Below are 20,066 nucleotides of genomic sequence, written 5' to 3' on the forward strand. Positions count from 1 at the left end.
GGTCAGGAGCGAGGGGCGCTGCCCGTGTTTTGGTGGGCGTGGCCTCGGCGGGCCGGGAGCGTGCGTGTGGCCACTTGTGGGCTCGGGTGTTTGTGCCCCCTGTGCACCTGCCTTGTTTTCCTTGGGCGAGCAGTGGTGTTTTGGCAGGGCTGGAGCGTGCTGTCCGTCGGGGACAGTGGGGCTGCGGGGTGCCTACGGCCATGGGCCCCTGAGAAGAGCAGGTGTGAGAGTGTGATGTGGGAAGCTGTGCAGGGTGGATGGGACAGCGGCCGGGCATAGCGGGGGCTGTCGGGTTTTGCGTGAGTGGTGCGGGGGAATATCCCTTGTGTGGGCAGGGCTGCCTTTGTGGTGGAGCAGGAGGCAGGGGCGCCGAGTGCGCTTTGGTGTGCGTGGTGGTGGCAGGCGGGGAGCGTGTGTGTGTGACCACTTCGAGGTCCGTGGACAGGTGTGTGTGTGCGTGGGGCTTCCTTGGGGTCCTGAGACAGGCGTTTGGGTGTGTGTGGCTGTCTTTGGGTCCGGGCACAGGCGTTTGGGTGTGTGTGACTACCTTGGGGGTCCGTGCAGAGGTGTTTGGGCCTCTGTGGCACCTTGGAGGTCCGGGGCAAGGCGTTTGGGTGCGTGGTGCTGCCTTGGGGATCTGGGACATTCGTCTGGGTGCGTGAGGCGGTCTTGGGGCACCGGGGTCAGGCGTTTGAGTGCATGTGGCCGCCTTGGGGCTCCGGGGCCAGGCGTTTGGGTGCGTATGACCTCCTTGGGGGTCTGGGGACAGGGTTTTACTTTGTGTAGGTGCCATGTGGGTCCGGGCATAGGCGCTTGGGTGCGTGGGACTGGCATGGATTTGTGTTGGCCCAGTAAGGACATTTTGTGAGGGCGAGCGAGTGGTGTCACCGCCACAAGAGAGGCACTGTGGCACTAGCCAGTGCCTACGGCCATACCACCCTGAGAACGCCTGATCTCGGAAGCTAAGCAGGGTCGGGCCCGGTTAGTACTTGGATGGGAGACCGCCTGGGAATACCGGCTGCTGTAGGCTTTTGCACCCGTCGGCTGCCCGACTCTCCCTCCTGTTTGGGTTGCTGCCTTTTTCCATGAGCTGGGCACCGGGGTGTCCCTTCTGTTGGCGGCTGCTGCTTATTTCGACTGGACAGGAGCGAGGGGCGCTGCCCGTATTTTGGTGGGCGTGGCCTCGGCGGGCCGGGAGCGTGCGTGTGGCCACTTGTGGGCTCGGGTGTTTGTGCCCCCTGTGCACCTGCCTTGTTTTCCTTGGGCGAGCAGTGGTGTTTTGGCAGGGCTGGAGCGTGCTGTCCGTCGGGGACAGTGGGGCTGCGGGGTGCCTACGGCCATGGGCCCCTGAGAAGAGCAGGTGTGAGAGTGTGATGTGGGAAGCTGTGCAGGGTGGATGGGACAGCGGCCGGGCATAGCGGGGGCTGTCGGGTTTTGCGTGAGTGGTGCGGGGGAATATCCCTTGTGTGGGCAGGGCTGCCTTTGTGGTGGAGCAGGAGGCAGGGGCGCCGAGTGCGCTTTGGTGTGCGTGGTGGTGGCAGGCGGGGAGCGTGTGTGTGTGACCACTTCGAGGTCCGTGGACAGGTGTGTGTGTGCGTGGGGCTTCCTTGGGGTCCTGAGACAGGCGTTTGGGTGTGTGTGGCTGTCTTTGGGTCCGGGCACAGGCGTTTGGGTGTGTGTGACTACCTTGGGGGTCCGTGCAGAGGTGTTTGGGCCTCTGTGGCACCTTGGAGGTCCGGGGCAAGGCGTTTGGGTGCGTGGTGCTGCCTTGGGGATCTGGGACATTCGTCTGGGTGCGTGAGGCGGTCTTGGGGCACCGGGGTCAGGCGTTTGAGTGCATGTGGCCGCCTTGGGGCTCCGGGGCCAGGCGTTTGGGTGCGTATGACCTCCTTGGGGGTCTGGGGACAGGGTTTTACTTTGTGTAGGTGCCATGTGGGTCCGGGCATAGGCGCTTGGGTGCGTGGGACTGGCATGGATTTGTGTTGGCCCAGTAAGGACATTTTGTGAGGGCGAGCGAGTGGTGTCACCGCCACAAGAGAGGCACTGTGGCACTAGCCAGTGCCTACGGCCATACCACCCTGAGAACGCCCGATCTCGGAAGCTAAGCAGGGTCGGGCCCGGTTAGTACTTGGATGGGAGACCGCCTGGGAATACCGGCTGCTGTAGGCTTTTGCACCCGTCGGCTGCCCGACTCTCCCTCCTGTTTGGGTTGCTGCCTTTTTCCATGAGCTGGGAACGGGGGTGTCCCTCCTTTTGGCGGCTGCTGCTTATTTCGACTGGACGGGAGCGAGGGGCGCTGCCCGTGTTTTGGTGGGCGTGGCCTCGGCGGGCCGGGAGCGTGCGTGTGGCCACTTGTGGGCTCGGGTGTTTGTGCCCCCTGTGCACCTGCCTTGTTTTCCGTGGGCGAGCAGTGGTGTTTTGGCAGGGCTGGAGCGTGCTGTCCGTCGGGGACAGTGGGGCTGCGGGGTGCCTATGGCCATGGCCCCCTGAGAAGAGCAGGTGTGAGAGTGTGATGTGGGAAGCTGTGCAGGCTGGATGGGACAGCGGCCGGGCATAGCGGGGGCTGTCGGGTTTTGCGTGAGTGGTGCGGGGGAATATCCCTTGTGTGGGCAGGGCTGCCTTTGTGGTGGAGCAGGAGGCAGGGGCGCCGAGTGCGCTTTGGTGTGCGTGGTGGTGGCAGGCGGGGAGCGTGTGTGTGACCACTTCGAGGTCCATGGACAGGTGTGTGTGTGCGTGGGGCTTCCTTGGGGTCCTGAGACAGGCGTTTGGGTGTGTGTGGCTGTCTTTGGGTCCGGGCACAGGCGTTTGGGTGTGTGTGACTACCTTGGGGGTCCGCGCAGAGGTGTCTGGGCCTCTGTGGCACCTTGGAGGTCCGGGGCAAGGCGTTTGGGTGCGTGGTGCTGCCTTGGGGATCTGGGACATTCGTCTGGGTGCATGGGGCGGTCTTGGGGCACCGGGGTCAGGCGTTTGAGTGCATGTGGCCGCCTTGGGGCTCCGGGGCCAGGCGTTTGAGTGCATGTGGCTGCCTTGGGGCTCCGGGGTCAGGCGTTTGAGTGCATGTGGCCGCCTTGGGGCTCCGGGGCCAGGCGTTTGGGTGCGTATGACCTCCTTGGGGGTCTGGGGACAGGGTTTTACTTTGTGTAGGTGCCATGTGGGTCCGGGCATAGGCGCTTGGGTGCGTGGGACTGGCATGGATTTGTGTTGGCCCAGTAAGGACATTTTGTGAGGGCGAGCGAGTGGTGTCACCGCCACAAGAGAGGCACTGTGGCACTAGCCAGTGCCTACGGCCATACCACCCTGAGAACGCCTGATCTCGGAAGCTAAGCAGGGTCGGGCCCGGTTAGTACTTGGATGGGAGACCGCCTGGGAATACCGGCTGCTGTAGGCTTTTGCACCCGTCGGCTGCCCGACTCTCCCTCCTGTTTGGGTTGCTGCCTTTTTCCATGAGCTGGGAACGGGGGTGTCCCTCCTTTTGGCGGCTGCTGCTTATTTCGACTGGACGGGAGCGAGGGGCGCTGCCCGTGTTTTGGTGGGCGTGGCCTCGGCGGGCCGGGAGCGTGCGTGTGGCCACTTGTGGGCTCGGGTGTTTGTGCCCCCTGTGCACCTGCCTTGTTTTCCTTGGGCGAGCAGTGGTGTTTTGGCAGGGCTGGAGCGTGCTGTCCGTCGGGGACAGTCGGGCTGCGAGGTGCCTACGGCCATGGGCCCCTGAGAAGAGCAGGTGTGAGAGTGTGATGTGGGAAGCTGTGCAGGCTGGATGGGACAGCGGCCGGGCATAGCGGGGGCTGTCGGGTTTTGCGTGAGTGGTGCGGGGGAATATCCCTTGTGTGGGCAGGGCTGCCTTTGTGGTGGAGCAGGAGGCAGGGGCGCCGAGTGCGCTTTGGTGTGCATGGTGGTGGCAGGCGGGGAGCGTGTGTGTGACCACTTCGAGGTCCATGGACAGGTGTGTGTGTGCGTGGGGCTTCCTTGGGGTCCTGAGACAGGCGTTTGGGTGTGTGTGGCTGTCTTTGGGTCCGGGCACAGGCGTTTGGGTGTGTGTGACTACCTTGGGGGTCCGCGCAGAGGTGTCTGGGCCTCTGTGGCACCTTGGAGGTCCGGGGCAAGGCGTTTGGGTGCGTGGTGCTGCCTTGGGGATCTGGGACATTCGTCTGGGTGCATGGGGCGGTCTTGGGGCACCGGGGTCAGGCGTTTGAGTGCATGTGGCCGCCTTGGGGCTCCGGGGCCAGGCGTTTGAGTGCATGTGGCTGCCTTGGGGCTCCGGGGTCAGGCGTTTGAGTGCATGTGGCCGCCTTGGGGCTCCGGGGCCAGGCGTTTGGGTGCGTATGACCTCCTTGGGGGTCTGGGGACAGGGTTTTACTTTGTGTAGGTGCCATGTGGGTCCGGGCATAGGCGCTTGGGTGCGTGGGACTGGCATGGATTTGTGTTGGCCCAGTAAGGACATTTTGTGAGGGCGAGCGAGTGGTGTCACCGCCACAAGAGAGGCACTGTGGCACTAGCCAGTGCCTACGGCCATACCACCCTGAGAACGCCCGATCTCGTCTGATCTCGGAAGCTAAGCAGGGTCGGGCCCGGTTAGTACTTGGATGGGAGACCGCCTGGGAATACCGGCTGCTGTAGGCTTTTGCACCCGTCGGCTGCCCGACTCTCCCTCCTGTTTGGGTTGCTGCCTTTTTCCATGAGCTGGGCACCGGGGTGTCCCTTCTGTTGGCGGCTGCTGCTTATTTCGACTGGACAGGAGCGAGGGGCGCTGCCCGTATTTTGGTGGGCGTGGCCTCGGCGGGCCGGGAGCGTGCGTGTGGCCACTTGTGGGCTCGGGTGTTTGTGCCCCCTGTGCACCTGCCTTGTTTTCCTTGGGCGAGCAGTGGTGTTTTGGCAGGGCTGGAGCGTGCTGTCCGTCGGGGACAGTGGGGCTGCCTGGTGCCTATGGCCATGGCCCCCTGAGAAGAGCAGGTGTGAGAGTGTGATGTGGGAAGCTGTGCAGGGTGGAGCCCGGTTAGTACTTGGATGGGACAGCGGCCGGGCATTGCGGGTGCTGTCGGTTTTTGCGTGAGTGGTGCGGGCGAGCGTCCCTTGTGTGGGCAGGGCTGCCTTTGGGGTGGGGCAGGAGGCAGGGGCGCTTTGGTGCGCTTGGTATGTGCGCAGGGTGGTTTGCGGGGAGCGTGTGTGTGTCCACTTCGGGGTCCGTGGACAGGTGTTTGTGTGTGTGGGGCTGCCTTGGGGGTCCTGAGACAGGCGTTTGCGTGGGGCTAGCGTGGGTGTTTGTCGAATGAGCAGCCGCGTTTTTTGAGGGCGTGCGAGTGGTGTGCGCGGCATAAGAGAGGCGCTGTGGGGCTGGCTGGTGCCTACGGCCATACCACCCTGAGAACGCCCGATCTCGTCTGATCTCGGAAGCTAAGCAGGGTCGGGCCCGGTTAGTACTTGGATGGGAGACCGCCTGGGAATACCGGGTGCTGTAGGCTTTTGCACCCGTCGGCTGCCCGACTCTCCCTCCTGTTTGGGTTGCTGCCTTTTTCCATGAGCTGGGAACGGGGGTGTCCCTCCTTTTGGCGGCTGCTGCTTATTTCGACTGGACGGGAGCGAGGGGCGCTGCCCGTGTTTTGGTGGGCGTGGCCTCGGCGGGCCGGGAGCGTGCGTGTGGCCACTTGTGGGCTCGGGTGTTTGTGCCCCCTGTGCACCTGCCTTGTTTTCCTTGGGCGAGCAGTGGTGTTTTGGCAGGGCTGGAGCGTGCTGTCCGTCGGGGACAGTCGGGCTGCGAGGTGCCTACGGCCATGGGCCCCTGAGAAGAGCAGGTGTGAGAGTGTGATGTGGGAAGCTGTGCAGGCTGGATGGGACAGCGGCCGGGCATAGCGGGGGCTGTCGGGTTTTGCGTGAGTGGTGCGGGGGAACATCCCTTGTGTGGGCAGGGCTGCCTTTGTGGTGGAGCAGGAGGCAGGGGCGCCGAGTGCGCTTTGGTGTGCATGGTGGTGGCAGGCGGGGAGCGTGTGTGTGACCACTTCGAGGTCCATGGACAGGTGTGTGTGTGCGTGGGGCTTCCTTGGGGTCCTGAGACAGGCGTTTGGGTGTGTGTGGCTGTCTTTGGGGTCCGGGCACAGGCGTTTGGGTGTGTGTGACTACCTTGGGGGTCCGTGCAGAGGTGTTTGGGCCTCTGTGGCACCTTGGAGGTCAGGGGCAAGGCGTTTGGGTGCGTGGTGCTGCCTTGGGGGTCTGGGACATTCGTCTGGGTGCGTGGGACGGTCTTGGGGCACCGGGGCCAGGCGTTTGAGTGCATGTGGCCGCCTTGGAGCACCGGGGTCAGACGTTTGAGTGCATGTGGCCGCATTGGGGCTCCGGGGCCAGGCGTTTGAGTGCATGTGGCCACCTTGGGGCTCCGGGGTCAGGCGTTTGAGTGCATGTGGCCGCCTTGGGGCTCCGGGGCCAGGCGTTTGGGTGCGTATGACCTCCTTGGGGGTCTGGGGACAGGGTTTTACTTTGTGTAGGTGCCATGTGGGTCCGGGCATAGGCGCTTGGGTGCGTGGGACTGGCATGGATTTGTGTTGGCCCAGTAAGGACATTTTGTGAGGGCGAGCGAGTGGTGTCACCGCCACAAGAGAGGCACTGTGGCACTAGCCAGTGCCTACGGCCATACCACCCTGAGAACGCCTGATCTCGGAAGCTAAGCAGGGTCGGGCCCGGTTAGTACTTGGATGGGAGACCGCCTGGGAATACCGGCTGCTGTAGGCTTTTGCACCCGTCGGCTGCCCGACTCTCCCTCCTGTTTGGGTTGCTGCCTTTTTCCATGAGCTGGGAACGGGGGTGTCCCTCCTTTTGGCGGCTGCTGCTTATTTCGACTGGACAGGAGCGAGGGGCGCTGCCCGTGTTTTGGTGGGCGTGGCCTCGGCGGGCCGGGAGCGTGCGTGTGGCCACTTGTGGGCTCGGGTGTTTGTGCCCCCTGTGCACCTGCCTTGTTTTCCTTGGGCGAGCAGTGGTGTTTTGGCAGGGCTGGAGCGTGCTGTCCGTCGGGGACAGTCGGGCTGCGAGGTGCCTACGGCCATGGGCCCCTGAGAAGAGCAGGTGTGAGAGTGTGATGTGGGAAGCTGTGCAGGCTGGATGGGACAGCGGCCGGGCATAGCGGGGGCTGTCGGGTTTTGCGTGAGTGGTGCGGGGGAATATCCCTTGTGTGGGCAGGGCTGCCTTTGTGGTGGAGCAGGAGGCAGGGGCGCCGAGTGCGCTTTGGTGTGCGTTGTGGTGGCAGGCGGGGAGCGTGTGTGTGACCACTTCGAGGTCCATGGACAGGTGTGTGTGTGCGTGGGGCTTCCTTGGGGTCCTGAGACAGGCGTTTGGGTGTGTGTGGCTGTCTTTGGGTCCGGGCACAGGCGTTTGGGTGTGTGTGACTACCTTGGGGGTCCGCGCCGAGGTGTCTGGGCCTCTGTGGCACCTTGGAGGTCCGGGGCAAGGCGTTTGGGTGCGTGGTGCTGCCTTGGGGATCTGGGACATTCGTCTGGGTGCATGGGGCGGTCTTGGGGCACCGGGGTCAGGCGTTTGAGTGCATGTGGCCGCCTTGGGGCTCCGGGGCCAGGCGTTTGAGTGCATGTGGCTGCCTTGGGGCTCCGGGGTCAGGCGTTTGAGTGCATGTGGCCGCCTTGGGGCTCCGGGGCCAGGCGTTTGGGTGCGTATGACCTCCTTGGGGGTCTGGGGACAGGGTTTTACTTTGTGTAGGTGCCATGTGGGTCCGGGCATAGGCGCTTGGGTGCGTGGGACTGGCATGGATTTGTGTTGGCCGAGTAAGGACATTTTGTGAGGGCGAGCGAGTGGTGTCACCGCCACAAGAGAGGCACTGTGGCACTAGCCAGTGCCTACGGCCATACCACCCTGAGAACGCCCGATCTCGTCTGATCTCGGAAGCTAAGCAGGGTCGGGCCCGGTTAGTACTTGGATGGGAGACCGCCTGGGAATACCGGGTGCTGTAGGCTTTTGCACCCGTCGGCTGCCCGACTCTCCCTCCTGTTTGGGTTGCTGCCTTTTTCCATGAGCTGGGCACCGGGGTGTCCCTTCTGTTGGCGGCTGCTGCTTATTTCGACTGGACAGGAGCGAGGGGCGCTGCCCGTATTTTGGTGGGCGTGGCCTCGGCGGGCCGGGAGCGTGCGTGTGGCCACTTGTGGGCTCGGGTGTTTGTGCCCCCTGTGCACCTGCCTTGTTTTCCTTGGGCGAGCAGTGGTGTTTTGGCAGGGCTGGAGCGTGCTGTCCGTCGGGGACAGTGGGGCTGCCTGGTGCCTATGGCCATGGCCCCCTGAGAAGAGCAGGTGTGAGAGTGTGATGTGGGAAGCTGTGCAGGGTGGAGCCCGGTTAGTACTTGGATGGGACAGCGGCCGGGCATTGCGGGTGCTGTCGGTTTTTGCGTGAGTGGTGCGGGCGAGCGTCCCTTGTGTGGGCAGGGCTGCCTTTGGGGTGGGGCAGGAGGCAGGGGCGCTTTGGTGCGCTTGGTATGTGCGCAGGGTGGTTTGCGGGGAGCGTGTGTGTGTCCACTTCGGGGTCCGTGGACAGGTGTTTGTGTGTGTGGGGCTGCCTTGGGGGTCCTGAGACAGGCGTTTGCGTGGGGCTAGCGTGGGTGTTTGTCGAATGAGCAGCCGCGTTTTTTGAGGGCGTGCGAGTGGTGTGCGCGGCATAAGAGAGGCGCTGTGGGGCTGGCTGGTGCCTACGGCCATACCACCCTGAGAACGCCCGATCTCGTCTGATCTCGGAAGCTAAGCAGGGTCGGGCCCGGTTAGTACTTGGATGGGAGACCGCCTGGGAATACCGGGTGCTGTAGGCTTTTGCACCCGTCGGCTGCCCGACTCTCCCTCCTGTTTGGGTTGCTGCCTTTTTCCATGAGCTGGGAACGGGGGTGTCCCTCCTTTTGGCGGCTGCTGCTTATTTCGACTGGACGGGAGCGAGGGGCGCTGCCCGTGTTTTGGTGGGCGTGGCCTCGGCGGGCCGGGAGCGTGCGTGTGGCCACTTGTGGGCTCGGGTGTTTGTGCCCCCTGTGCACCTGCCTTGTTTTCCTTGGGCGAGCAGTGGTGTTTTGGCAGGGCTGGAGCGTGCTGTCCGTCGGGGACAGTCGGGCTGCGAGGTGCCTACGGCCATGGGCCCCTGAGAAGAGCAGGTGTGAGAGTGTGATGTGGGAAGCTGTGCAGGGTGGATGGGACAGCGGCCGGGCATAGCGGGGGCTGTCGGGTTTTGCGTGAGTGGTGCGGGGGAATATCCCTTGTGTGGGCAGGGCTGCCTTTGTGGTGGAGCAGGAGGCAGGGGCGCCGAGTGCGCTTTGGTGTGCATGGTGGTGGCAGGCGGGGAGCGTGTGTGTGACCACTTCGAGGTCCATGGACAGGTGTGTGTGTGCGTGGGGCTTCCTTGGGGTCCTGAGACAGGCGTTTGGGTGTGTGTGGCTGTCTTTGGGGTCCGGGCACAGGCGTTTGGGTGTGTGTGACTACCTTGGGGGTCCGTGCAGAGGTGTTTGGGCCTCTGTGGCACCTTGGAGGTCAGGGGCAAGGCGTTTGGGTGCGTGGTGCTGCCTTGGGGGTCTGGGACATTCGTCTGGGTGCGTGGGATGGTCTTGGGGCACCGGGGTCAGGCGTTTGAGTGCATGTGGCCGCCTTGGGGCTCCGGGGTCAGGCGTTTGAGTGCATGTGGCCGCATTGGGGCTCCGGGGTCAGACGTTTGAGTGCATGTGGCCGCATTGGGGCTCCGGGGCCAGGCGTTTGAGTGCATGTGGCCGCCTTGGAGCACCGGGGTCAGACGTTTGAGTGCATGTGGCCGCATTGGGGCTCCGGGGCCAGGCGTTTGAGTGCATGTGGCCACCTTGGGGCTCCGGGGTCAGGCGTTTGAGTGCATGTGGCCGCCTTGGGGCTCCGGGGCCAGGCGTTTGGGTGCGTATGACCTCCTTGGGGGTCTGGGGACAGGGTTTTACTTTGTGTAGGTGCCATGTGGGTCCGGGCATAGGCGCTTGGGTGCGTGGGACTGGCATGGATTTGTGTTGGCCGAGTAAGGACATTTTGTGAGGGCGAGCGAGTGGTGTCACCACCACAAGAGAGGCACTGTGGCACTAGCCAGTGCCTACGGCCATACCACCCTGAGAACGCCTGATCTCGGAAGCTAAGCAGGGTCGGGCCCGGTTAGTACTTGGATGGGAGACCGCCTGGGAATACCGGCTGCTGTAGGCTTTTGCACCCGTCGGCTGCCCGACTCTCCCTCCTGTTTGGGTTGCTGCCTTTTTCCATGAGCTGGGAACGGGGGTGTCCCTCCTTTTGGCGGCTGCTGCTTATTTCGACTGGACGGGAGCGAGGGGCGCTGCCCGTGTTTTGGTGGGCGTGGCCTCGGCGGGCCGGGAGCGTGCGTGTGGCCACTTGTGGGCTCGGGTGTTTGTGCCCCCTGTGCACCTGCCTTGTTTTCCTTGGGCGAGCAGTGGTGTTTTGGCAGGGCTGGAGCGTGCTGTCCGTCGGGGACAGTCGGGCTGCGAGGTGCCTACGGCCATGGGCCCCTGAGAAGAGCAGGTGTGAGAGTGTGATGTGGGAAGCTGTGCAGGCTGGATGGGACAGCGGCCGGGCATAGCGGGGGCTGTCGGGTTTTGCGTGAGTGGTGCGGGGGAATATCCCTTGTGTGGGCAGGGCTGCCTTTGTGGTGGAGCAGGAGGCAGGGGCGCCGAGTGCGCTTTGGTGTGCGTGGTGGTGGCAGGCGGGGAGCGTGTGTGTGTCCACTTCGAGGTCCATGGACAGGTGTGTGTGTGCGTGGGGCTTCCTTGGGGTCCTGAGACAGGCGTTTGGGTGTGTGTGGCTGTCTTTGGGTCCGGGCACAGGCGTTTGGGTGTGTGTGACTACCTTGGGGGTCCGCGCAGAGGTGTCTGGGCCTCTGTGGCACCTTGGAGGTCCGGGGCAAGGCGTTTGGGTGCGTGGTGCTGCCTTGGGGATCTGGGACATTCGTCTGGGTGCATGGGGCGGTCTTGGGGCACCGGGGTCAGGCGTTTGAGTGCATGTGGCCGCCTTGGGGCTCCGGGGTCAGGCGTTTGAGTGCATGTGGCTGCCTTGGGGCTCCGGGGTCAGGCGTTTGAGTGCATGTGGCCGCCTTGGGGCTCCGGGGCCAGGCGTTTGGGTGCGTATGACCTCCTTGGGGGTCTGGGGACAGGGTTTTACTTTGTGTAGGTGCCATGTGGGTCCGGGCATAGGCGCTTGGGTGCGTGGGACTGGCATGGATTTGTGTTGGCCCAGTAAGGACATTTTGTGAGGGCGAGCGAGTGGTGTCACCGCCACAAGAGAGGCACTGTGGCACTAGCCAGTGCCTACGGCCATACCACCCTGAGAACGCCCGATCTCGTCTGATCTCGGAAGCTAAGCAGGGTCGGGCCCGGTTAGTACTTGGATGGGAGACCGCCTGGGAATACCGGGTGCTGTAGGCTTTTGCACCCGTCGGCTGCCCGACTCTCCCTCCTGTTTGGGTTGCTGCCTTTTTCCATGAGCTGGGCACCGGGGTGTCCCTTCTGTTGGCGGCTGCTGCTTATTTCGACTGGACAGGAGCGAGGGGCGCTGCCCGTATTTTGGTGGGCGTGGCCTCGGCGGGCCGGGAGCGTGCGTGTGGCGACTTGTGGGCTCGGGTGTTTGTGCCCCCTGTGCACCTGCCTTGTTTTCCTTGGGCGAGCAGTGGTGTTTTGGCAGGGCTGGAGCGTGCTGTCCGTCGGGGACAGTGGGGCTGCCTGGTGCCTATGGCCATGGCCCCCTGAGAAGAGCAGGTGTGAGAGTGTGATGTGGGAAGCTGTGCAGGGTGGAGCCCGGTTAGTACTTGGATGGGACAGCGGCCGGGCATTGCGGGTGCTGTCGGTTTTTGCGTGAGTGGTGCGGGCGAGCGTCCCTTGTGTGGGCAGGGCTGCCTTTGGGGTGGGGCAGGAGGCAGGGGCGCTTTGGTGCGCTTGGTATGTGCGCAGGGTGGTTTGCGGGGAGCGTGTGTGTGTCCACTTCGGGGTCCGTGGACAGGTGTTTGTGTGTGTGGGGCTGCCTTGGGGGTCCTGAGACAGGCGTTTGCGTGGGGCTAGCGTGGGTGTTTGTCGAATGAGCAGCCGCGTTTTTTGAGGGCGTGCGAGTGGTGTGCGCGGCATAAGAGAGGCGCTGTGGGGCTGGCTGGTGCCTACGGCCATACCACCCTGAGAACGCCCGATCTCGTCTGATCTCGGAAGCTAAGCAGGGTCGGGCCCGGTTAGTACTTGGATGGGAGACCGCCTGGGAATACCGGGTGCTGTAGGCTTTTGCACCCGTCGGCTGCCCGACTCTCCCTCCTGTTTGGGTTGCTGCCTTTTTCCATGAGCTGGGAACGGGGGTGTCCCTCCTTTTGGCGGCTGCTGCTTATTTCGACTGGACGGGAGCGAGGGGCGCTGCCCGTGTTTTGGTGGGCGTGGCCTCGGCGGGCCGGGAGCGTGCGTGTGGCCACTTGTGGGCTCGGGTGTTTGTGCCCCCTGTGCACCTGCCTTGTTTTCCTTGGGCGAGCAGTGGTGTTTTGGCAGGGCTGGAGCGTGCTGTCCGTCGGGGACAGTCGGGCTGCGAGGTGCCTACGGCCATGGGCCCCTGAGAAGAGCAGGTGTGAGAGTGTGATGTGGGAAGCTGTGCAGGCTGGATGGGACAGCGGCCGGGCATAGCGGGGGCTGTCGGGTTTTGCGTGAGTGGTGCGGGGGAATATCCCTTGTGTGGGCAGGGCTGCCTTTGTGGTGGAGCAGGAGGCAGGGGCGCCGAGTGCGCTTTGGTGTGCATGGTGGTGGCAGGCGGGGAGCGTGTGTGTGACCACTTCGAGGTCCATGGACAGGTGTGTGTGTGCGTGGGGCTTCCTTGGGGTCCTGAGACAGGCGTTTGGGTGTGTGTGGCTGTCTTTGGGGTCCGGGCACAGGCGTTTGGGTGTGTGTGACTACCTTGGGGGTCCGTGCAGAGGTGTTTGGGCCTCTGTGGCACCTTGGAGGTCAGGGGCAAGGCGTTTGGGTGCGTGGTGCTGCCTTGGGGGTCTGGGACATTCGTCTGGGTGCGTGGGACGGTCTTGGGGCACCGGGGCCAGGCGTTTGAGTGCATGTGGCCGCCTTGGAGCACCGGGGTCAGACGTTTGAGTGCATGTGGCCGCATTGGGGCTCCGGGGCCAGGCGTTTGAGTGCATGTGGCCACCTTGGGGCTCCGGGGTCAGGCGTTTGAGTGCATGTGGCCGCCTTGGGGCTCCGGGGCCAGGCGTTTGGGTGCGTATGACCTCCTTGGGGGTCTGGGGACAGGGTTTTACTTTGTGTAGGTGCCATGTGGGTCCGGGCATAGGCGCTTGGGTGCGTGGGACTGGCATGGATTTGTGTTGGCCCAGTAAGGACATTTTGTGAGGGCGAGCGAGTGGTGTCACCGCCACAAGAGAGGCACTGTGGCACTAGCCAGTGCCTACGGCCATACCACCCTGAGAACGCCTGATCTCGGAAGCTAAGCAGGGTCGGGCCCGGTTAGTACTTGGATGGGAGACCGCCTGGGAATACCGGCTGCTGTAGGCTTTTGCACCCGTCGGCTGCCCGACTCTCCCTCCTGTTTGGGTTGCTGCCTTTTTCCATGAGCTGGGAACGGGGGTGTCCCTCCTTTTGGCGGCTGCTGCTTATTTCGACTGGACGGGAGCGAGGGGCGCTGCCCGTGTTTTGGTGGGCGTGGCCTCGGCGGGCCGGGAGCGTGCGTGTGGCCACTTGTGGGCTCGGGTGTTTGTGCCCCCTGTGCACCTGCCTTGTTTTCCTTGGGCGAGCAGTGGTGTTTTGGCAGGGCTGGAGCGTGCTGTCCGTCGGGGACAGTCGGGCTGCGAGGTGCCTACGGCCATGGGCCCCTGAGAAGAGCAGGTGTGAGAGTGTGATGTGGGAAGCTGTGCAGGCTGGATGGGACAGCGGCCGGGCATAGCGGGGGCTGTCGGGTTTTGCGTGAGTGGTGCGGGGGAATATCCCTTGTGTGGGCAGGGCTGCCTTTGTGGTGGAGCAGGAGGCAGGGGCGCCGAGTGCGCTTTGGTGTGCGTGGTGGTGGCAGGCGGGGAGCGTGTGTGTGACCACTTCGAGGTCCATGGACAGGTGTGTGTGTGTGTGGGGCTTCCTTGGGGTCCTGAGACAGGCGTTTGGGTGTGTGTGGCTGTCTTTGGGTCCGGGCACAGGCGTTTGGGTGTGTGTGACTACCTTGGGGGTCCGCGCCGAGGTGTCTGGGCCTCTGTGGCACCTTGGAGGTCCGGGGCAAGGCGTTTGGGTGCGTGGTGCTGCCTTGGGGATCTGGGACATTCGTCTGGGTGCATGGGGCGGTCTTGGGGCACCGGGGTCAGGCGTTTGAGTGCATGTGGCCGCCTTGGGGCTCCGGGGCCAGGCGTTTGAGTGCATGTGGCTGCCTTGGGGCTCCGGGGTCAGGCGTTTGAGTGCATGTGGCCGCCTTGGGGCTCCGGGGCCAGGCGTTTGGGTGCGTATGACCTCCTTGGGGGTCTGGGGACAGGGTTTTACTTTGTGTAGGTGCCATGTGGGTCCGGGCATAGGCGCTTGGGTGCGTGGGACTGGCATGGATTTGTGTTGGCCCAGTAAGGACATTTTGTGAGGGCGAGCGAGTGGTGTCACCGCCACAAGAGAGGCACTGTGGCACTAGCCAGTGCCTACGGCCATACCACCCTGAGAACGCCCGATCTCGTCTGATCTCGGAAGCTAAGCAGGGTCGGGCCCGGTTAGTACTTGGATGGGAGACCGCCTGGGAATACCGGGTGCTGTAGGCTTTTGCACCCGTCGGCTGCCCGACTCTCCCTCCTGTTTGGGTTGCTGCCTTTTTCCATGAGCTGGGCACCGGGGTGTCCCTTCTGTTGGCGGCTGCTGCTTATTTCGACTGGACAGGAGCGAGGGGCGCTGCCCGTATTTTGGTGGGCGTGGCCTCGGCGGGCCGGGAGCGTGCGTGTGGCCACTTGTGGGCTCGGGTGTTTGTGCCCCCTGTGCACCTGCCTTGTTTTCCTTGGGCGAGCAGTGGTGTTTTGGCAGGGCTGGAGCGTGCTGTCCGTCGGGGACAGTGGGGCTGCCTGGTGCCTATGGCCATGGCCCCCTGAGAAGAGCAGGTGTGAGAGTGTGATGTGGGAAGCTGTGCAGGGTGGAGCCCGGTTAGTACTTGGATGGGACAGCGGCCGGGCATTGCGGGTGCTGTCGGTTTTTGCGTGAGTGGTGCGGGCGAGCGTCCCTTGTGTGGGCAGGGCTGCCTTTGGGGTGGGGCAGGAGGCAGGGGCGCTTTGGTGCGCTTGGTATGTGCGCAGGGTGGTTTGCGGGGAGCGTGTGTGTGTCCACTTCGGGGTCCGTGGACAGGTGTTTGTGTGTGTGGGGCTGCCTTGGGGGTCCTGAGACAGGCGTTTGCGTGGGGCTAGCGTGGGTGTTTGTCGAATGAGCAGCCGCGTTTTTTGAGGGCGTGCGAGTGGTGTGCGCGGCATAAGAGAGGCGCTGTGGGGCTGGCTGGTGCCTACGGCCATACCACCCTGAGAACGCCCGATCTCGTCTGATCTCGGAAGCTAAGCAGGGTCGGGCCCGGTTAGTACTTGGATGGGAGACCGCCTGGGAATACCGGGTGCTGTAGGCTTTTGCACCCGTCGGCTGCCCGACTCTCCCTCCTGTTTGGGTTGCTGCCTTTTTCCATGAGCTGGGAACGGGGGTGTCCCTCCTTTTGGCGGCTGCTGCTTATTTCGACTGGACGGGAGCGAGGGGCGCTGCCCGTGTTTTGGTGGGCGTGGCCTCGGCGGGCCGGGAGCGTGCGTGTGGCCACTTGTGGGCTCGGGTGTTTGTGCCCCCTGTGCACCTGCCTTGTTTTCCTTGGGCGAGCAGTGGTGTTTTGGCAGGGCTGGAGCGTGCTGTCCGTCGGGGACAGTCGGGCTGCGAGGTGCCTACGGCCATGGGCCCCTGAGAAGAGCAGGTGTGAGAGTGTGATGTGGGAAGCTGTGCAGGCTGGATGGGACAGCGGCCGGGCATAGCGGGGGCTGTCGGGTTTTGCGTGAGTGGTGCGGGGGAATATCCCTTGTGTGGGCAGGGCTGCCTTTGTGGTGGAGCAGGAGGCAGGGGCGCCGAGTGCGCTTTGGTGTGCATGGTGGTGGCAGGCGGGGAGCGTGTGTGTGACCACTTCGAGGTCCATGGACAGGTGTGTGTGTGCGTGGGGCTTCCTTGGGGTCCTGAGACAGGCGTTTGGGTGTGTGTGGCTGTCTTTGGGGTCCGGGCACAGGCGTTTGGGTGTGTGTGACTACCTTGGGGGTCCGTGCAGAGGTGTTTGGGCCTCTGTGGCACCTTGGAGGTCAGGGGCAAGGCGTTTGGGTGCGTGGTGCTGCCTTGGGGGTCTGGGACATTCGTCTGGGTGCGTGGGATGGTCTTGGGGCACCGGGGTCAGGCGTTTGAGTGCATGTGGCCGCCTTGGGGCTCCGGGGTCAGGCGTTTGAGTGCATGTGGCCGCATTGGGGCTCCGGGGTCAGACGTTTGAGTGCATGTGGCCGCATTGGGGCTCCGGGGCCAGGCGTTTGAGTGCATGTGGCCGCCTTGGAGCACCGGGGTCAGACGTTTGAGTGCATGTGGCCGCATTGGGGCTCCGGGGCCAGGCGTTTGAGTGCATGTGGCCACCTTGGGGCTCCGGGGTCAGGCGTTTGAGTGCATGTGGCCGCCTTGGGGCTCCGGGGCCAGGCGTTTGGGTGCGTATGACCTCCTTGGGGGTCTGGGGACAGGGTTTTACTTTGTGTAGGTGCCATGTGGGTCCGGGCATAGGCGCTTGGGTGCGTGGGACTGGCATGGATTTGTGTTGGCCCAGTAAGGACATTTTGTGAGGGCGAGCGAGTGGTGTCACCGCCACAAGAGAGGCACTGTGGCACTAGCCAGTGCCTACGGCCATACCACCCTGAGAACGCCCGATCTCGTCTGATCTCGGAAGCTAAGCAGGGTCGGGCCCGGTTAGTACTTGGATGGGAGACCGCCTGGGAATACCGGGTGCTGTAGGCTTTTGCACCCGTCGGCTGCCCGACTCTCCCTCCTGTTTGGGTTGCTGCCTTTTTCCATGAGCTGGGCACCGGGGTGTCCCTTCTGTTGGCGGCTGCTGCTTATTTCGACTGGACAGGAGCGAGGGGCGCTGCCCGTATTTTGGTGGGCGTGGCCTCGGCGGGCCGGGAGCGTGCGTGTGGCCACTTGTGGGCTCGGGTGTTTGTGCCCCCTGTGCACCTGCCTTGTTTTCCTTGGGCGAGCAGTGGTGTTTTGGCAGGGCTGGAGCGTGCTGTCCGTCGGGGACAGTGGGGCTGCCTGGTGCCTATGGCCATGGCCCCCTGAGAAGAGCAGGTGTGAGAGTGTGATGTGGGAAGCTGTGCAGGGTGGAGCCCGGTTAGTACTTGGATGGGACAGCGGCCGGGCATTGCGGGTGCTGTCGGTTTTTGCGTGAGTGGTGCGGGCGAGCGTCCCTTGTGTGGGCAGGGCTGCCTTTGGGGTGGGGCAGGAGGCAGGGGCGCTTTGGTGCGCTTGGTATGTGCGCAGGGTGGTTTGCGGGGAGCGTGTGTGTGTCCACTTCGGGGTCCGTGGACAGGTGTTTGTGTGTGTGGGGCTGCCTTGGGGGTCCTGAGACAGGCGTTTGCGTGGGGCTAGCGTGGGTGTTTGTCGAATGAGCAGCCGCGTTTTTTGAGGGCGTGCGAGTGGTGTGCGCGGCATAAGAGAGGCGCTGTGGGGCTGGCTGGTGCCTACGGCCATACCACCCTGAGAACGCCCGATCTCGTCTGATCTCGGAAGCTAAGCAGGGTCGGGCCCGGTTAGTACTTGGATGGGAGACCGCCTGGGAATACCGGGTGCTGTAGGCTTTTGCACCCGTCGGCTGCCCGACTCTCCCTCCTGTTTGGGTTGCTGCCTTTTTCCATGAGCTGGGAACGGGGGTGTCCCTCCTTTTGGCGGCTGCTGCTTATTTCGACTGGACGGGAGCGAGGGGCGCTGCCCGTGTTTTGGTGGGCGTGGCCTCGGCGGGCCGGGAGCGTGCGTGTGGCCACTTGTGGGCTCGGGTGTTTGTGCCCCCTGTGCACCTGCCTTGTTTTCCTTGGGCGAGCAGTGGTGTTTTGGCAGGGCTGGAGCGTGCTGTCCGTCGGGGACAGTCGGGCTGCGAGGTGCCTACGGCCATGGGCCCCTGAGAAGAGCAGGTGTGAGAGTGTGATGTGGGAAGCTGTGCAGGGTGGATGGGACAGCGGCCGGGCATAGCGGGGGCTGTCGGGTTTTGCGTGAGTGGTGCGGGGGAATATCCCTTGTGTGGGCAGGGCTGCCTTTGTGGTGGAGCAGGAGGCAGGGGCGCCGAGTGCGCTTTGGTGTGCATGGTGGTGGCAGGCGGGGAGCGTGTGTGTGACCACTTCGAGGTCCGTGGACAGGTGTGTGTGTGCGTGGGGCTTCCTTGGGGTCCTGAGACAGGCGTTTGGGTGTGTGTGGCTGTCTTTGGGGTCCGGGCACAGGCGTTTGGGTGTGTGTGACTACCTTGGGGGTCCGTGCAGAGGTGTTTGGGCCTCTGTGGCACCTTGGAGGTCAGGGGCAAGGCGTTTGGGTGCGTGGTGCTGCCTTGGGGGTCTGGGACATTCGTCTGGGTGCGTGGGATGGTCTTGGGGCACCGGGGTCAGGCGTTTGAGTGCATGTGGCCGCCTTGGGGCTCCGGGGTCAGGCGTTTGAGTGCATGTGGCCGCATTGGGGCTCCGGGGTCAGACGTTTGAGTGCATGTGGCCGCATTGGGGCTCCGGGGCCAGGCGTTTGAGTGCATGTGGCCGCCTTGGAGCACCGGGGTCAGACGTTTGAGTGCATGTGGCCGCATTGGGGCTCCGGGGCCAGGCGTTTGAGTGCATGTGGCCACCTTGGGGCTCCGGGGTCAGGCGTTTGAGTGCATGTGGCCGCCTTGGGGCTCCGGGGCCAGGCGTTTGGGTGCGTATGACCTCCTTGGGGGTCTGGGGACAGGGTTTTACTTTGTGTAGGTGCCATGTGGGTCCGGGCATAGGCGCTTGGGTGCGTGGGACTGGCATGGATTTGTGTTGGCCCAGTAAGGACATTTTGTGAGGGCGAGCGAGTGGTGTCACCGCCACAAGAGAGGCACTGTGGCACTAGCCAGTGCCTACGGCCATACCACCCTGAGAACGCCCGATCTCGTCTGATCTCGGAAGCTAAGCAGGGTCGGGCCCGGTTAGTACTTGGATGGGAGACCGCCTGGGAATACCGGGTGCTGTAGGCTTTTGCACCCGTCGGCTGCCCGACTCTCCCTCCTGTTTGGGTTGCTGCCTTTTTCCATGAGCTGGGCACCGGGGTGTCCCTTCTGTTGGCGGCTGCTGCTTATTTCGACTGGACAGGAGCGAGGGGCGCTGCCCGTATTTTGGTGGGCGTGGCCTCGGCGGGCCGGGAGCGTGCGTGTGGCCACTTGTGGGCTCGGGTGTTTGTGCCCCCTGTGCACCTGCCTTGTTTTCCTTGGGCGAGCAGTGGTGTTTTGGCAGGGCTGGAGCGTGCTGTCCGTCGGGGACAGTGGGGCTGCCTGGTGCCTATGGCCATGGCCCCCTGAGAAGAGCAGGTGTGAGAGTGTGATGTGGGAAGCTGTGCAGGGTGGAGCCCGGTTAGTACTTGGATGGGACAGCGGCCGGGCATTGCGGGTGCTGTCGGTTTTTGCGTGAGTGGTGCGGGCGAGCGTCCCTTGTGTGGGCAGGGCTGCCTTTGGGGTGGGGCAGGAGGCAGGGGCGCTTTGGTGCGCTTGGTATGTGCGCAGGGTGGTTTGCGGGGAGCGTGTGTGTGTCCACTTCGGGGTCCGTGGACAGGTGTTTGTGTGTGTGGGGCTGCCTTGGGGGTCCTGAGACAGGCGTTTGCGTGGGGCTAGCGTGGGTGTTTGTCGAATGAGCAGCCGCGTTTTTTGAGGGCGTGCGAGTGGTGTGCGCGGCATAAGAGAGGCGCTGTGGGGCTGGCTGGTGCCTACGGCCATACCACCCTGAGAACGCCCGATCTCGTCTGATCTCGGAAGCTAAGCAGGGTCGGGCCCGGTTAGTACTTGGATGGGAGACCGCCTGGGAATACCGGGTGCTGTAGGCTTTTGCACCCGTCGGCTGCCCGACTCTCCCTCCTG

The 20,066-nt window shown here is 64.0% G+C and overlaps 12 non-coding genes and 6 pseudogenes across 12 annotated transcripts; all 18 read left to right on the top strand.

Annotated features, from left to right (window-relative positions):
• Positions 1-921: 921 nt before the first annotated feature.
• On the top strand, positions 922-1,030 carry LOC139677287 (5S ribosomal RNA; annotated as a pseudogene).
• Positions 1,031-2,060: 1,030 nt separating this feature from the next.
• Positions 2,061-2,169, top strand: LOC139677286 (5S ribosomal RNA; annotated as a pseudogene).
• Positions 2,170-3,279: 1,110 nt separating this feature from the next.
• Positions 3,280-3,388, top strand: LOC139677288 (5S ribosomal RNA; annotated as a pseudogene).
• Positions 3,389-4,498: 1,110 nt separating this feature from the next.
• LOC139677284 (5S ribosomal RNA) lies at positions 4,499-4,617 on the top strand. The gene has a single exon (XR_011698841.1). It is a non-coding gene; the product is annotated as a 5S ribosomal RNA (ribosomal RNA).
• A 720-nt stretch (positions 4,618-5,337) lies between these two features.
• On the top strand, positions 5,338-5,456 carry LOC139677267 (5S ribosomal RNA). The gene has a single exon (XR_011698824.1). It is a non-coding gene; the product is annotated as a 5S ribosomal RNA (ribosomal RNA).
• Positions 5,457-6,608: 1,152 nt separating this feature from the next.
• On the top strand, positions 6,609-6,717 carry LOC139677289 (5S ribosomal RNA; annotated as a pseudogene).
• Positions 6,718-7,827: 1,110 nt separating this feature from the next.
• Positions 7,828-7,946, top strand: LOC139677268 (5S ribosomal RNA). The gene has a single exon (XR_011698825.1). It is a non-coding gene; the product is annotated as a 5S ribosomal RNA (ribosomal RNA).
• Positions 7,947-8,666: 720 nt separating this feature from the next.
• On the top strand, positions 8,667-8,785 carry LOC139677269 (5S ribosomal RNA). The gene has a single exon (XR_011698826.1). It is a non-coding gene; the product is annotated as a 5S ribosomal RNA (ribosomal RNA).
• Positions 8,786-10,060: 1,275 nt separating this feature from the next.
• On the top strand, positions 10,061-10,169 carry LOC139677290 (5S ribosomal RNA; annotated as a pseudogene).
• A 1,110-nt stretch (positions 10,170-11,279) lies between these two features.
• On the top strand, positions 11,280-11,398 carry LOC139677270 (5S ribosomal RNA). The gene has a single exon (XR_011698827.1). It is a non-coding gene; the product is annotated as a 5S ribosomal RNA (ribosomal RNA).
• Positions 11,399-12,118: 720 nt separating this feature from the next.
• LOC139677271 (5S ribosomal RNA) lies at positions 12,119-12,237 on the top strand. The gene has a single exon (XR_011698828.1). It is a non-coding gene; the product is annotated as a 5S ribosomal RNA (ribosomal RNA).
• Positions 12,238-13,389: 1,152 nt separating this feature from the next.
• LOC139677291 (5S ribosomal RNA) lies at positions 13,390-13,498 on the top strand (annotated as a pseudogene).
• A 1,110-nt stretch (positions 13,499-14,608) lies between these two features.
• On the top strand, positions 14,609-14,727 carry LOC139677273 (5S ribosomal RNA). The gene has a single exon (XR_011698830.1). It is a non-coding gene; the product is annotated as a 5S ribosomal RNA (ribosomal RNA).
• Positions 14,728-15,447: 720 nt separating this feature from the next.
• Positions 15,448-15,566, top strand: LOC139677274 (5S ribosomal RNA). The gene has a single exon (XR_011698831.1). It is a non-coding gene; the product is annotated as a 5S ribosomal RNA (ribosomal RNA).
• A 1,275-nt stretch (positions 15,567-16,841) lies between these two features.
• On the top strand, positions 16,842-16,960 carry LOC139677275 (5S ribosomal RNA). Its single transcript, XR_011698832.1, has one exon. It is a non-coding gene; the product is annotated as a 5S ribosomal RNA (ribosomal RNA).
• Positions 16,961-17,680: 720 nt separating this feature from the next.
• Positions 17,681-17,799, top strand: LOC139677276 (5S ribosomal RNA). The gene has a single exon (XR_011698833.1). It is a non-coding gene; the product is annotated as a 5S ribosomal RNA (ribosomal RNA).
• Positions 17,800-19,074: 1,275 nt separating this feature from the next.
• On the top strand, positions 19,075-19,193 carry LOC139677277 (5S ribosomal RNA). Its single transcript, XR_011698834.1, has one exon. It is a non-coding gene; the product is annotated as a 5S ribosomal RNA (ribosomal RNA).
• A 720-nt stretch (positions 19,194-19,913) lies between these two features.
• On the top strand, positions 19,914-20,032 carry LOC139677278 (5S ribosomal RNA). The gene has a single exon (XR_011698835.1). It is a non-coding gene; the product is annotated as a 5S ribosomal RNA (ribosomal RNA).
• Positions 20,033-20,066: the final 34 nt, after the last annotated feature.

This window comes from Pithys albifrons, chromosome 11, assembly GCF_047495875.1.
Source record: "Pithys albifrons albifrons isolate INPA30051 chromosome 11, PitAlb_v1, whole genome shotgun sequence".
Taxonomy (NCBI): Eukaryota; Metazoa; Chordata; class Aves; order Passeriformes; family Thamnophilidae; genus Pithys; species Pithys albifrons.